The sequence below is a fragment of the Cloeon dipterum genome, chromosome 2 (genome assembly GCF_949628265.1).
Source record: "Cloeon dipterum chromosome 2, ieCloDipt1.1, whole genome shotgun sequence".
Lineage (NCBI taxonomy): Eukaryota > Metazoa > Arthropoda > Insecta > Ephemeroptera > Baetidae > Cloeon > Cloeon dipterum.
In genome coordinates this window covers 5,948,752-5,963,556 of record NC_088787.1, presented here as the reverse complement: position 1 = coordinate 5,963,556, position 14,805 = coordinate 5,948,752, and positions in this window count along the sequence as shown.

The following is a 14,805-nucleotide window of genomic DNA, read 5'->3' as shown; positions in this document are numbered from 1 at the left end:
TTTAAATTTCTAAAAGAGATAAAATTGGTTATTCTCAGAGGGAGTTTTTGTTCATTTAAAAGTATTTTACCGCCTATTATTACTGTATTAAGTTTTCGCAAAAAAAATAGATTAAAAACTGCACTGGAACACCCTGTTTGAAGGTTTTCAGAACAAATTGCGTATGTATTTTTAAAACTTTAATGTTTTGAAAACCAAGAAATAGATTTTTAAATTTGTGCTTTAGTAAATTTCTCGAAATACCTTTTTTGGCACACATATTTTGCCAAATTTTCTTCTGAAATTGATTTTCTCTCCTCTTTTTATTTTTTGGCTCGATTGCAATTTGCGATATCGAGTGGACAATTTAATTTTTCTACCTTGTGTTAGTTAGAACACTTGGAAACTAAATTGACACGAGGTCAAAGGTCAAGAAAACAACCAGAATATTCAGTTTTTACAGGTTTTGTGACAAAAATTTTAAAATTTCCAAAAAGAGTTCAGAAATTTTGAAAACGTGATTTAAAGTTGTCCGATGACATGCAAGAATTTATTAGGTAAAAATTTCAGAGTAGCGTTCCTGATAGTTTTTAAAAATTCCAAGTAAAAAATTTTTTTTTCATGTTTTTCAAAATCTAAATCTCGAGTTTTAGCCATCAGAATTGCAAAATCTGCACACCATTAGATTCGTCTCAACGTCCTCTAAACAGCTGCAGAGTTTAGGGGGGTGCTCACCCTCCACCCCCTCCAAATTTCTAGATTACAACCCCTTTGAAAGTCAAAATCTCAAAACACTGAATTTTTTCTTTAATTTTATTTAAACTGAATTAATATTAAATTTTAAATACAAGCTTAATTGGTTATTTAGAGGGAGTTTTGAATAATTTAAAATTATTTTGAAGTCTTTTAGAGTAAGTATGCTTATTTTTAGTATTATATTTTTACGAAAAATTATAAAAAAATAAAAAAACTGCATTGCAAAACTCTGTTTGAGAAACTTTCCGATTTTTTTGCATATTATTTTTAACCAATAAAAATTAGAGGCTAAAAATAGTGTGCTTTGGTTCCACGATATATCATGAGCTATATTTTAATTTTTTGTATTTTGCCAAATCAGAAATCAGAATCGCTAAACTGCACACCATTAGACTCGTCTCAATCTCACCTAAACAGCTACAGAGTTTAGTTCAACCCCCCAATTTGCTAGATTACAACCCTTTTCAAGAAAGTCGAAATTTTTAAAACACGGGAATTTATACTATTCTAATATTAAATTTTGAAAAGAGATAAATTGATTATTTAGAGTGATTTTGGAGAGTTAAAAAGCATTTTTAATCCTGCACGCTTACATACTCTTGCAAAAAAATTAATTTTTCATCTATTTGCCACAATTCGTAATCTATAGTACAGAATGTTTATTTTTGGTTTAAAATACGCTACCCCAGTAATTTTTCCACTCAAAGCGAAAAGTGCCGGTCCGCCGACGACGCTGAGTGTTCCGCGCATGCTGCAGATTGCATTGCCTCTCATATTATTACATAGAAGAGCAAAACTGCATCGATCCTATGGCGAAACTTTTAATTTATTGCCCGAGAGCACTTTGTGAGAGCGAGCAAGTATATGCAGAAGCAAGCAAACGCCTTTTACAAAAACAAACTGCAACTCTTTCTCCCTACGTATGAATTAGTTTGCGTCTGTAGTGAGAGACTACCGCATGTCTGCAACTCGCGAAACTTTTATTTTTCCACGCGCGCCTTTGACGATGAGCAAATGATGTTATCTCCCTCGCTCGCTCGCTCGGCGGCGCGATTCAAAAGTCGGAATATAAACAATAAATTGCAACGCGCCGAACTTCTTCTTCTTTTCAGTTAGAGATAAATCTTTTTGCAGCTGTTTCAAGTAGCTACTTCAGCTTTTTTCTTGTTTTCGCCTGCTTTGTGAAAGAAGGCATGAATGCGTGAAAGGAAGAAGAAAGTATCAATTTGCACCCTTTCAAAGGAAATCCAGTTGAAAAAATTGAGGATTTTTCTGGCGTGAAGTAAAACCGCACAGAAAATTTGTGTAAAATGTTTTTGAAATGAGGAAAATCCCGATTTATTTCACAATATGGGCCATCGCGAAGAGAGGGATCGAAAACAAGTGAAAATATAAAAGTAATCAAATATTTAACATCACGAGCGAAATATCTATTTGGCTATCGAATCGTAGTTTTTTCCACACTTTGCTGAGTTATATTAAAATAAAATCGCTTAAAAATAAAACCTTTTTAAACTTCAAAAACTTCTTTCCTAAATTGAAAGAAATTTTAAAATTAGAAAGTCCCAAAATTTCAATTTTTGTTTATATAATTTATCTTAATAATATTATACATGTTTTAATTATTACAAACGCATTTGTACTCCACAGTATTAGTTTCGGCCCTAATTAAATTTAAATTTCATCATTAATTCGCCTGGGTGTGATATTCTTACTATTAATTTAATATTGTTCGCCAAAAAAACCCAATGAAAAATATGTTCGGATGGAAGCAGAGAGCCTTAGTGTTCGTTTTCAACCGCATTTTAAACACATTATAAAAAATCCCAAGTACGAAAAAGGATTTTTTTTATTGATGTTAGGATATTTATATTCATCTTCTCAAAAAATCATTGTTAATATTTTTAAAAAATTGTAAAAAAATATCGTTTCTATTAAAATTGTCAATAAAACTTATTTTATTCTTCACGACCTTCTAGCAAAATATAATTTCAGTAAGAAGTATAAGCATTACGAGTTCCGAAACCCTTTTTTTCTTATTAAATTACAATGATTTTTTAGGGCTGGGAATTTTAGATGGTTATTTTTTTACTGTATTTTTAGGACAAAATATTATGTTTCCTCGAAATTATAGATAGTTTAGCATTTGTAAGAAGGGGTGTCACCGTTTTTGGCAATTTTTTATTTCAATTTTACTGGCATTTTTAGAAGGAAAATGTTCAAAAGGTTCATTTATTCAAAAGTCACCTCGGCATAAATTAAAATTTTAATCTTAATTTAAAATCTTTTCCGTATTTTCTTGCGCTCCAGACAAGATTGTGTCTCAAAAGTCGTTAAAAAATTGTCGATCGATCGTCTTGAGATTGCCAAGTCTGATTCTATCCGCATCAAGTGAGTGTCAGTTTGGTTGTCGTTTGATCCAGTTGAGATAAGGTTGCACCAGAGCGGGGATATTGGCTCTGGCAGCCAAGGAAAAGCGTCGTCGAGCCGTCTGCTTCGTTTGGGAACACGACAGACAGCATTTATTTGAAATAAAAATATCGTCGAGAGTTAATTAAATCCTTCTGTTCCGTCGAAAGGTGCCCAAACATCCGGTGTTTGCTGGCACATTGATTTATTTCGCATCCATCATGTTGACGTAACTATTGTTTGGTACAACAGCTAAAAATTAAAAAATAAATTTAATAAAAGTCGGAGAAGAAAATTAAAATTTTATTTTCTTTAGCTTTAATTTGTTTGGTATTTTAAAATTAATTTTCGGATGAAAAATAAGTAATGCAGTTTTGACGGTTGGAGATGTGAAGCGGCCACTGCCCCTGCCGCGCCCAGACGGACAACCTCTCGGCTTGAATTAAAATAAAAAAGAGCATATTATAAAATCAATTTATAACTTTACTCTGCAGAACAATGTAAATATATCATTTATTAATTACAGGTAAAACAATCTTGAACAATTTTTAATATCTTTATGTGAATGACTGTCTAGTCATCCATTTGATCCAGTTGAGGTAAGGGCCGACCAGGGTGTACGAGCTGAGATACTGACTCGGGCAGCCAAGGAATTGCGAGTTTATTCCGTACAGTTTGGTCGTGCCTTCTGCTTCATCAAAGTAAACGACAGGTCCGCCGATGTCTCCCTGGAAACACGGAAAACACCGCCTTTTAGATTATTTCCAGAAAATTCTAGGTTTTTTCCATGCGTTGAGTAACCAACGATTTTAATAAATTGAAAGATATAAACCGATGTGATCCAAGAAAACCCTATTAACAGAAGTAATATTAATTTTCAGCCAAAATTGTTACATGGGCGCGTAAAATATATTCAAAATAAAGAAATTAAATTGGTAATTAGTTTAAATGGGTTTATAGTATCTAAAAATTTGCAAAAGTGTTAAATAAACAATAAATTAAAATAAATAAATTATTTTAAATTAAGAGACAATTTAAAAAAAATAAAATTGTTTAGTATTTATTTTTGAAAAAATTAAATCTGGTTAACAAAACATAGTTTTTTATTTATTAACTATTTTAACAAATGTACGTCTTTTTTAAACTTGAGCAAAAATTAAACACTTGCGATTTGAGAGAAGTTGCTGTTGAATTATATAATTAATAATATTGTTTCTTCCCTCAGCTATTTGCCATCATTTTTTTCTCACCTGAACTAAAGTCTATTAGTAAAAGACAGCATCAGGGTAAAATAACAATGATGCAATAATTTTGTATTTCAACCTGGCAAAATACAATTGAAAGAAAATTTTTAAACAGTGGCTTTTAGATTTTTTCTGCAAATTCCAAACTTTTCTTAGATTATTTTTACAGTTTGCAATGGATTAAACGATTTTCTTGGAAGTTGTATGTTGTATATCAAAGAAACTTAATTTAATAAAATGAAAAGTTGGTATGATAACAACAATGGAATGGGCGTGGAATATTTAAAAAAAATGCTCTAAACTGGTGACTATTTGAAAGGGCTTTAAAGCGTTTAAAAGTGTGCAAAAATTACTTATAAATATAAATTAAATTAAAATAAAAAGATAAAATAATATTATTAATAAAATATTTCTAAAAATTGTTACGTTTTTTAATATTTAAAATTAAAATTTTTAATTAAAAGAAAACACAAAGAGCTTGTTTTATTTTGTTAACATATAACTAGTTTAAAATTTTCCTTACAGAAGGTTTTTTACTTTTATTCAAAAATTAAAAATATTATGCAACCTGAGAAAAGCTATTGAATATTGTTTCTTCCTTCAGTTTCACCATCATTTTTTTCACCTCAACGTAATTCAATTAGTAAAATCATCATCAGGGTAAAGCAACCCTGATGCTGCTATTTTGTTTTTTCAACCTGGCAAAATAGTAAAATTAAAAAAATGGTACATAGCAAAATCCTTTTGTTCCTGCAGCTGTGCTCAAACATCCAGTGTTTGTCGGATAGGCCACAAAGAATGCCGCGGTGATGGAGAGGCACGTTGTCTTTTTTATGTTGGCCATGTCGACGTATTGCAATGTAGCAGCATCTGGTAGGGTAGCGGCTGAAATTTTAATACTTTTAATTATATAATAGAAATATTAGATAGTCCAGTTTTAAACGTACTATTGTCGGCCGGACCGTATCCAAAAGTCCTTAACTGAGCGTTTTCCACCGCAGGGACGGAGGCGGTCGAAAGTCGAATTGTTGAAATAGAAGCTGGAGGATAGAAATAATTTATTGCTGATTTTTTTTTAAGTTTGGCTTGAACAGAATGAATAATTGCCAAAGAGATGCCTACAATCAAGAATTCTCCAAATAGATTTGACTTAATCCGTGCTTTTCAGCTCTGGATTGTTTAAATCAAAAATAATGATAATTTTACAACTTAAATTAATACAATTTCCAATAATATTTAGTAATGATTCATTATTAGTAATAATTATTTAACATTCAGATATTATTACAAAACTAAAAACAGTTGAATTTTTCTGTAAGTTATTTATTATAACACTTATTTTATTGCTTTAAGGAGTTATTTTAAAGCTAATAAATTCTTTTAAACATACCTCCAGGGACAAATGGCCAAATCACCTTCAGCAACGCGATATCGTTCAGCACGAAATTTCGCACGTACTTTGGATGAACGATCTCTCGCGCGTAAGACATGGTACCTGAAGTTTCAGGAGCACTCACCGCTCCCGCATACACCTGGATGTAAGCCGACCTGAAAATTTTTATTGCTAATTAATCGCGAGGAAATAGAATATTCATACTTGAATATATGGCTGAGAATACTCTTTTTATTATTATTTGTTGTTTATTGTTCATGACTCATAACATTTCATACAATTAAAGCAATAATTAAACTACATGAACAAAGGCAAAAAATGACAAGCAGGATCTGCATAAACGCGCGAAACAAAAGATTGATTCGACGTTGTCACGTGCCGTTGACTTTCACGAGTCTACATGAATTTTGGAATTCAGAGCAATTATCACAAAATGAAAAAATTAATTAAATAAATAAATATGATTTTTTCCTCTTTTTAATTTATTTTATTTTAATTTTTCACATTATGACTTACGGTTAATTTAAAAAAAAAATAAATGTTGAGTAGGGAACAATTTTTCTACTTCAATAGTTTAATTGACTCGCACAATATTAATTTTTATAAAACGTAAAGTGCTATTATTAGAATTGCCGATGTGAATAAAATAAATTATTTAATTATTGCTCTTCAAAAGGACTGGTTTCTACATAAATTAAAATCAGTATTTTAATTTCTCAAGAAGGATTATGGGTAAAGTTGCTTGAATCCGTCATTCATACACGCTTAAAAACAATTGAAATAATTTTAATAAAATCGTGTAGACTACAACAAGAAGTTCAATTTGTTCTACAATATGCAGAACCTTTTACTAATTCAAAATTTTTTCCAGCGCTTGCCCACATTTTCACGGCAGATTTTTTTAGATCTTTGACACTTTTTAAGGAGACTGTTAGATGTAAAATTAATTAAAATTTGAAATTACTTACCATATACAGACACTTTTCACAAAAATTAACATTAAACTTTGGCATGAATTTTATGCATTGGCAAGAGGGACTTTCCGGGTTTTCTAAGTGCTAAAAAAATTATTTGTTTATTTTTTAAGAAATGCTCTTGCCTTTGAAAACATCTAGAAACTCGCTTAAATATAAATTTTGCCTATCAAAGTAAATATAAACAAAATAATAATAATTCCAAGGAAAATCGACTCACCCTGCGACACATTGCGCGGCAGTGAGCGCCCATCGAGGGGACAGCAGTGCGCCTCCGCAGTAAATGATGCTGCCAGTAAATGGCAAGCTTTTCACTAGCAAATTGTAACTATGGTCTCCTTGCGTGACTGCTGCTCCTCCAAATATTCTTTCCTTGTTAATCAGCGTCTCGTTCCATTCCCTTGATGCATTATTTAATTTCAAGTTCCGCTTCTTATCTCCTCCAGGATTTAAAATTTCCTCTTTTATGAAATTTCCTAAGCCAATTAGTTCCCTTTCGTCAACCAGGCCATGACTTGAAGCCTTTAAAAATTACAATCCAATATATAATTAGTCTAAATAATATTCAAAAGCCTTAATTGTTACTCACTCTGGCCAGGAAATTTCCGAAGAGAACCAAAAGCAAATAAATTCCTTGGAAATAGAGCATGGAGAGACTGGAAGAAGCAACAGCGATCGAGCAACTGAAGATGAATAAATAAATAAATAAATGCATCCACACGTCGCCCACCTCGTCTCAACAAGGAATAGATTTAGATGCAGTTATCTTTCGCCCACTCTTTATGCGTTTAATTCATTCGAAATAGGAACCAGTTTTTTAACAACTGCGGATGGTTAAAAGGACTTGGATGGCATTTATATAATTTCAGATTGAATTGGAACATTTTAAACGTGACTGATGCAGCACAAGTTGCATACGCTCAATGGCGACTCGCTACTTTTAGCTGTTTAGTTCGATTTTTTAAATCAGGATTCGCCAATTTTGCAATGCGTCAAGACTAGCGAGAAATAATTGCAATTTTTTCGCATTTTTTTATTTTTACAAAAAAATTACATTTTTAATTTTTTTTGGATTTTTGAACCTTCAAATCTCGGGTTCTAAGCATCAGAATTGCAAAAACTACCCACCGTTAGACTCGACTAAATCTCCTCTGAGCAGCTAAAGGGTTTAGGGGGTGCATACACCCAACCCCCTTCAACCCCATTGCTACAATTTTGATAAAAAGCGATCACCGTTCCTGTCACCGCTCACTGTTGCATCTTTCAAACTGTGCGGTAACTTAAGGGTGGAGAGAAATCACCCTTAAACCAATCAGCTACTCAGAAAAAGTTGAGACGATTCAAACGGTGGGTAGATTTTGCAGTTGTGATGCTTAGAGATTTGGAGGTTCAAAGAAACAAAAATACGAAAAAAATATCGGAATTATTCAAATTTCGTTATTTTTGCACCTCCAAATTTCGGGTTCTAACCATCAGAATTGCAAAAACTACCCACCGTTACACTCTTCAAGACCTTCACTAACTAGCCAAAGTGTTTAAGGGGTGTTCATCCCCATCCCCTTTCAACCCCATTGCTATAATTTTGTTAATAAAATTTTTTTCATGCTCCCTCTGGACTTTCATTTTTAGCAGAAAAACGGGGTCTCACGTACGAAAGTAGGTTAGACTACGTGTTAAAAAAAAAAACACGAGAAGTGTCCTCGTTTTGGGTTTTAAATAAATTGCAGTGTTTTTTAGGTTTTTGCCAGTTTCATGTGGTAACAATTAAAGTGCTCGAAATAGACCAGTTTTGCCATTAACAATAATAACGGTATCGTTTTGTTCCGTTTTATAAAATTGAATGTAGGGAAATTAATATTAAATTAATTTAAAATAAATTAACTTATTCTGATCTATTATTTTATATTGAACTATTTTTGGAAATTAAAATAAACAGATTTATTTTTTTACCTTTAAAACTTATATTTTACAGGTTTATATTATCTTCTTTTTTTGCATTTTTCTGACATTAAAATATTTTAATTTACTTCTCCAGACACATTCGAAGAAAGCAAGCAAGAAGCAAGACAAAATTCTAAAATTCTAATTTTCAACTATTTTTTTTTATTATTTTTAAATTGCGTCTGTCATCTACAGAATCAACACTCTTTGAAAACAATAAATTTCTATTTGGGTATCAAATTTGCAACAAAAATGAGCTGAAGATGATGCCACTCAAAATTTTTAAAAGGATTAGAAGCGTCTAGAATCCACAAAAAAATGTCTTTGCAGAGACGTTGGCGACGAGGACCAAAAGTACAAACATTATTCGTGTGAAAGAGCGCATGGCGAGGCGCAGACAGCGGCCAACAACCGACTTGTGATCTGCGGGCCATTTAAAATACCTTTCCTCCACTTTTAATTCTCCTGAAAACCAGATTTTTGTGCGTTTTTACGCCTGCGGACAGTTCATTGGTCTCAAAATTTGAATAATCAGCTGGAAGAATGCGACGAGCGAGAGTTGCAGGGTCACATCTAAATATAAATTAATACATCAGTCATTTGTAATTAAAACTGGATTTGGAAAGGAGCTGGAGGCTGCACTTTAATCGACGGACGACGAGCGCTGGAGGCAAATAGCTTTTGATGCAGATGAGCCAGAGATGCGATTGGCTTTGATGCGCAGCCGGCGCACTCTGCCATTAATGAACGTTCTTATGCAATGGGTGCAAAACGCTCGCCGGCGGAGAGTGTACTATACATATAGTGTCCATGGTGATCAGTAATTGAATTTTTCTCTGCAGCTCACAAAGGAACCCTAGGATCGATCCACTATTTGCACATTTTAGCACAAAACCAGTGAATGCAATTTTTTAACATGTTGTAGAGCACCAATTTTATTTCATAGTATGCGGTTTCCCCGAAAATGAGCCTACAAAATTCAAATTGACGGAAAGACCAGAACGAAAACTTTGCTAAAATTAGCTCAAATTAAAATTGAAAGTTACTGGTTTTATAAATCTTTTGGCAAAAAGTTTTATAATTATTGTACTTAAATTAAAACTTGCGATATTTTTACATTAAATTTATTACTTCCGAAAGGCTGATTTTCTCAGATTTTAAAAAAAATATGACAAGTCAAAGAGGAATGATACTGGAAAATGCTTGTTGCCAATGCATAAACTCATCCCTTAGGATTCAGTTAAAGCCTAAATTGACCTAAGAAGCGCTGTAATTTTGTGAGGAAATTGGCTGGAAAGTTAACGTGCTTTTCAAATGGTAATGGCTGTCTCCTTACTTGAAATCCGTTTTTATTTCAAAACCAAGAGTTTCCCCAATAAGTGGCATGCACCGATGGACAGATCTCGACGAGAGGAATCGAAATATGCCAAGAAAATATTTTCAAGCATTGTAAATTTTTGTTGAAATTGGCAAAATTTGAATTTTTATTCTAGCAAGGTCCTTTTTATTATTGCAAATTGTTGAACAAATTGTTTATCGGTTAATTGTTCATTGCATCCAACAATTCAAATAATTTTCAATTGTCGCCCTTTATCATTCCACTTTAAAAGCAAAGATTGAACTTATTAAAACCTTTTTCTGTCGAGCAAAGTTGAAATGGACTCAAACTAGAGGTCAAAGACTCGTTATTAAAATCGCGCAAACACGCACGCCTTGCAAAGGGAGGGAAACTGTGCCGCAGAGCATGCTTTTGCCGCGGGTTGCATATATTATCATTCAAAACTGTTTCACTACGCGGAAATCATTCACATTTAATTGGCACCCTGCTTTTCCGAGAAAATTAATTTGGATAATTTGTTTGTTTTTTCCGCATAGTACCATCCTTACAAAATACCAAAAATAAAAAATGCTGCGCTCCACGAAAGGCTTAAAAATATTTTGTAGAGTAGACGATAGTAAATCTATTTTGAGGAACATCAAAATTCAAAGAAAATTAATTAGTATGTTCATTTACAACAATAAAGGTTAATGTTACGATCATGAGAGAGAATCCAATTACTGTTATGCTACCTTTCGTGGACAAAATCGATTGTAGGAATAAATAAATAATTTTGGTAATAAAAATATATCAGCCAAATTAATGCATATACAAAATAATAAGTAAAAATAAAAAATTATTTAAAAATACAAATTTAAAAAATTAATTATAAATAATAACTTAATTTTAAATTAGATTTTGATCAATTGACCAGTTGCATAAACCCTTAGTGTTTGAAGCCGCCAACAAATGGCGTACCACAGACTTTCTTAAAAAAGGTTTGTTTTAAGCGGTTTTAATGCATTTTCGCTGCGATTTCAGACTCAATCTAGCTATTTTGCTTTTTTTAATTAATTTGCTAATTTTTGACGTGCTGAAAACCAAAATCGGTTCAGCCAATCGCCGTAGAAACGTTGGAAAAGATTTTTTTATTTCAAAAAATAATTTTTCACGATTCTACAGCGATTGGCTGAACCAATTTTGGTTTTCAGCACGTCAAAAATAAGCAAATTAATTGAAGAATGCACAGTAGCGAGATTGAGTCTGAAATCACAGCGGAAGTGCCTTAAAAGCTAAAGTCTACGGTCTTTTGGCGGCTTTGAACAATTAGGGCTTATGCAACTGGTGAATTTACAATCATAAAATCACTTGAAAATATTTATTTATTGTTTAATAATTTAATATTGCAACATACTAAAACCCATTCACCTGGTCAAGAAAAGCTCTGTACGAAAAATCATAGGACTTGAGTTAAATTTTAACCTAATTTATTCCAAACAATTTTGTCCATTTTATAGCTAGATTTTTTTCAATTTGGAAACAAAATGATTTAATGAAAAATCTTCAATTTGCTCTTCCTTCGTCCTAATTATTTTATGAAAAAGATGAAAACTATTATTTTGCAGTTATTTATTTCGCCCAACAAGATCCAAAACCATTTTTTTTATCGTAACAATAAGGTGTACATCATGTTAATGTCTTCAGATTAGTCGTCATTTTGATCCAGTCGAGATAGGGTTGCACCAAAGTAAAGGAGCTGGGATATTGACTCGGGCAGCCGAGCTGTTGAGAAGTCACTCCGTAAAGTTTAACCGAGCCATCATCTTCATTAATATGCACGACAGGTGCGCCATTTTCATTCTAGAATTTCAGGAAATTAAGAACCAAATCAAATTTTTTAGTAAAATCTTATACAAAGCAAAATCCTTTGGTTCCCGCAGCAGTGCTCAAGCATCCAGTGTTCGTTGGGTAGGCGACGAAGAAGCTTGCAGTTTGGGAAAGACACACGGACTTTTTGATATTCGTCATATCGACGTATTGCATGTCAATTCCTTCCGGAATCGAGATATCTGGAAACAATTTTGGAATGCCAGTTAATAACAATTAAAATCTGATTGAACTTTTTTTCATCAAATCTAAATTTTGCGATTTTTCGGAACTATTTATTCATGTTTTCACCATTTGCAACACATCAATTTTTATTTTAACGGAATGTCTACGGATTAATTATTTTATTTAAACCTACCGTTATCACTCCAGCCGTTTCCGAAGATCCTGAGCCTTACATTTTCCATGCTTGTGACGCTAGCGGTCGAGAGACGGATGGTTGAGGAAAAGGCTTTAAAAGAAATATGTTAGTCACATATGGAAATGCAAAAAAAAAATGCGTCAGGACTTACATCCAAACACGACAGGAGTGTCCAATTTGACCAGTCCGATGTCATTGAGCATGAAATTTCGCACGAATTTCGGATGGACGAACCCAGTGGCCGATGTGTCTAACACAGCCATGGCGCCCAGGTTGTACAAAACTGCAATCGCTGTCGCCCTGCGAATACATTATATATTTACTAAATTTCACTCTTGCAAAAATCCACAGCATCGCAAAAACCTTTTAGAATAGTAAGAAATAAATAAATGGCTTGTTGTCCATGTTTATCGCGTTATTTTTATTCCTGCTTCTCTTCATGATTAATCCAACTAATGGTTTGCCAATTTTCTTTTGTGGAATGTAAAACTCATCAGGATCAGCGGGGGCCAGATTTGCGATAAAATTGGTTCGCACTGCGCAGTTCCAAGATGGCGTATGAGTGTGGGAAACAAAAAGCTCTCTTTGGATTGCCCTACGAGTATCAAAAGTTTGTTTTTACGATCGAAAAGACTCAATTAGTCAAGAGTAATACAAATTTTGTCACAATATTGACCAAAACTTGCTTCTTTTCGCGAATTTTCGCGTGACCGTTTTTTCGCGCCATCCACCAGACGCCATACCTGCGCGTCGCACGAATCTGGACCCCTGATCAGGATTTTCACCAGTTATTCCACTTAACTTTTTTATTTTTTTATTTAAATTTAAGTTTAAAAATAGTGAAAATAAATAAATAAATTTAATTAATTAATCAAAAATTTAAATTTTAACTTGAAGCACAAAGTTAAAAAAAATATTGTTTTCCTTTAAAATTAAATTACTTACCCTGCGACACACTGCGCGGCAGTGAGTCCCCAAACGGACGAGAGTAACGCGCCTCCACATTCTACGGCACGGCCGCTGACAAATTCGGTATCAATGAGAATGTTGTAGCTGTACTCTCCATCTACAACTGCAGCTGATCCCAAAAGTCTATTTTCATCTTTGACCTTCTTTTTCTTCGCTACATTTGGTTTGACAGCTACCGAGACGTAAGTGGCGTTGTGTCGCTTCTTATCTGCCTCTAATAAGGCATTGATCGCTGTAACTAATTTAAAAATCAAGATTTAATTTCTATTTTTTTTTTTTGTATTTATTTTACCATTGTCCTCTCCCAACAGTTCTTCCAAGGTGTATTCTTTCTCTTCAGTTTTTTTCACCGGCACTGCAACTTCTTCCAGTGTAGTCGTTTCCTTTTGAACATACGATTGAGATCAAATTATTGAAATTAATTAAGAAAGGGACGCGACGTTTTGGTCCGGTTTGTAAAATTTAGTAAAGCAAAAAGCCAAAATTAAATCAGTTTTTAACTGATTCCTGAGGAAAAGAAATTAGAATCAAAACATTCCATTTGATTTTCATGGATAATTATTCCAAATTTAATTATTCTCATCAGCGGGGTCCAGATGTGCGATAAAATCGGTTCCCACTGCGCAGATCCAAGATGGCGTCTGAATGTGGGAAACAAAAAGCTAGCTTTGGATAGCCGTACGAGTGTCAAGAGTTTGTTTTTACCTTCCAAGAGACAGTAATGCAAATTATGTCACAATATTGACGAAAACTTTGCTCTTTCGTGCATTTTCACGTGACCGTTTTTCGCGCCATACTCCACTGGGCGCCATATCTGCGCGTCGCGCGAATCTGGACCCCGCTGATTATCAAAAATAATTGAAATTTTTCTGTGAACCAATCTGAATTTACCCTGCAAACTCTCTTTGTGCCAAATTGTCTTCCTCGTAAACAAATCCTTCCTTAAAATTCCAATATATTCCGACTGTTATTAATAATTCGAGAATGACGTGGTAAGGAAAATGAAATTACGCTCACCTCAGCGGAGACGTTGGCAAGGTGGACCAAAATCCCGGTTCCTGGGACAGCTACTAAATCTCCTCCTAATATTCTGTTGACCACCTCGGCCGATTTGCTTCCTGCAGCCGCCAGTGCAGCCGCCAAGACTTGAGTGGAGTTGTGCCGCTTCTTATCGGCCTCTAATAACGCTTCGATTGCCGTAACTAATTTTAGAATTTTATTAGGATTCAATTTCTGAATGTTCCGAATTTTACCTACCATTGTCCTCTCCCAACAGTTCCTCCAAGGTGTATTCTTTCTCTTCAGTTTTGTTCACCGGCACTGCAACTTCTTCCGGTTTTTCCTATTTAAAAAATAAAACTCGCACGTAAAGATAAAATATTTTAAATCTGAGATTTACCGTGTTAGCTGGTAATTCGACTCTAACTGCATCCTAAAATAAAATTTATTTGTTAACCTCGCACTGATAGAAAATAAATTTACCTTTGCGGAGACGTTGGCGAGGAGGACCAAAAGCACAATTCCTACGAAAGAGCGCATGGTGAGGCGACAACCGAATGGTGCTCCGCGGACCC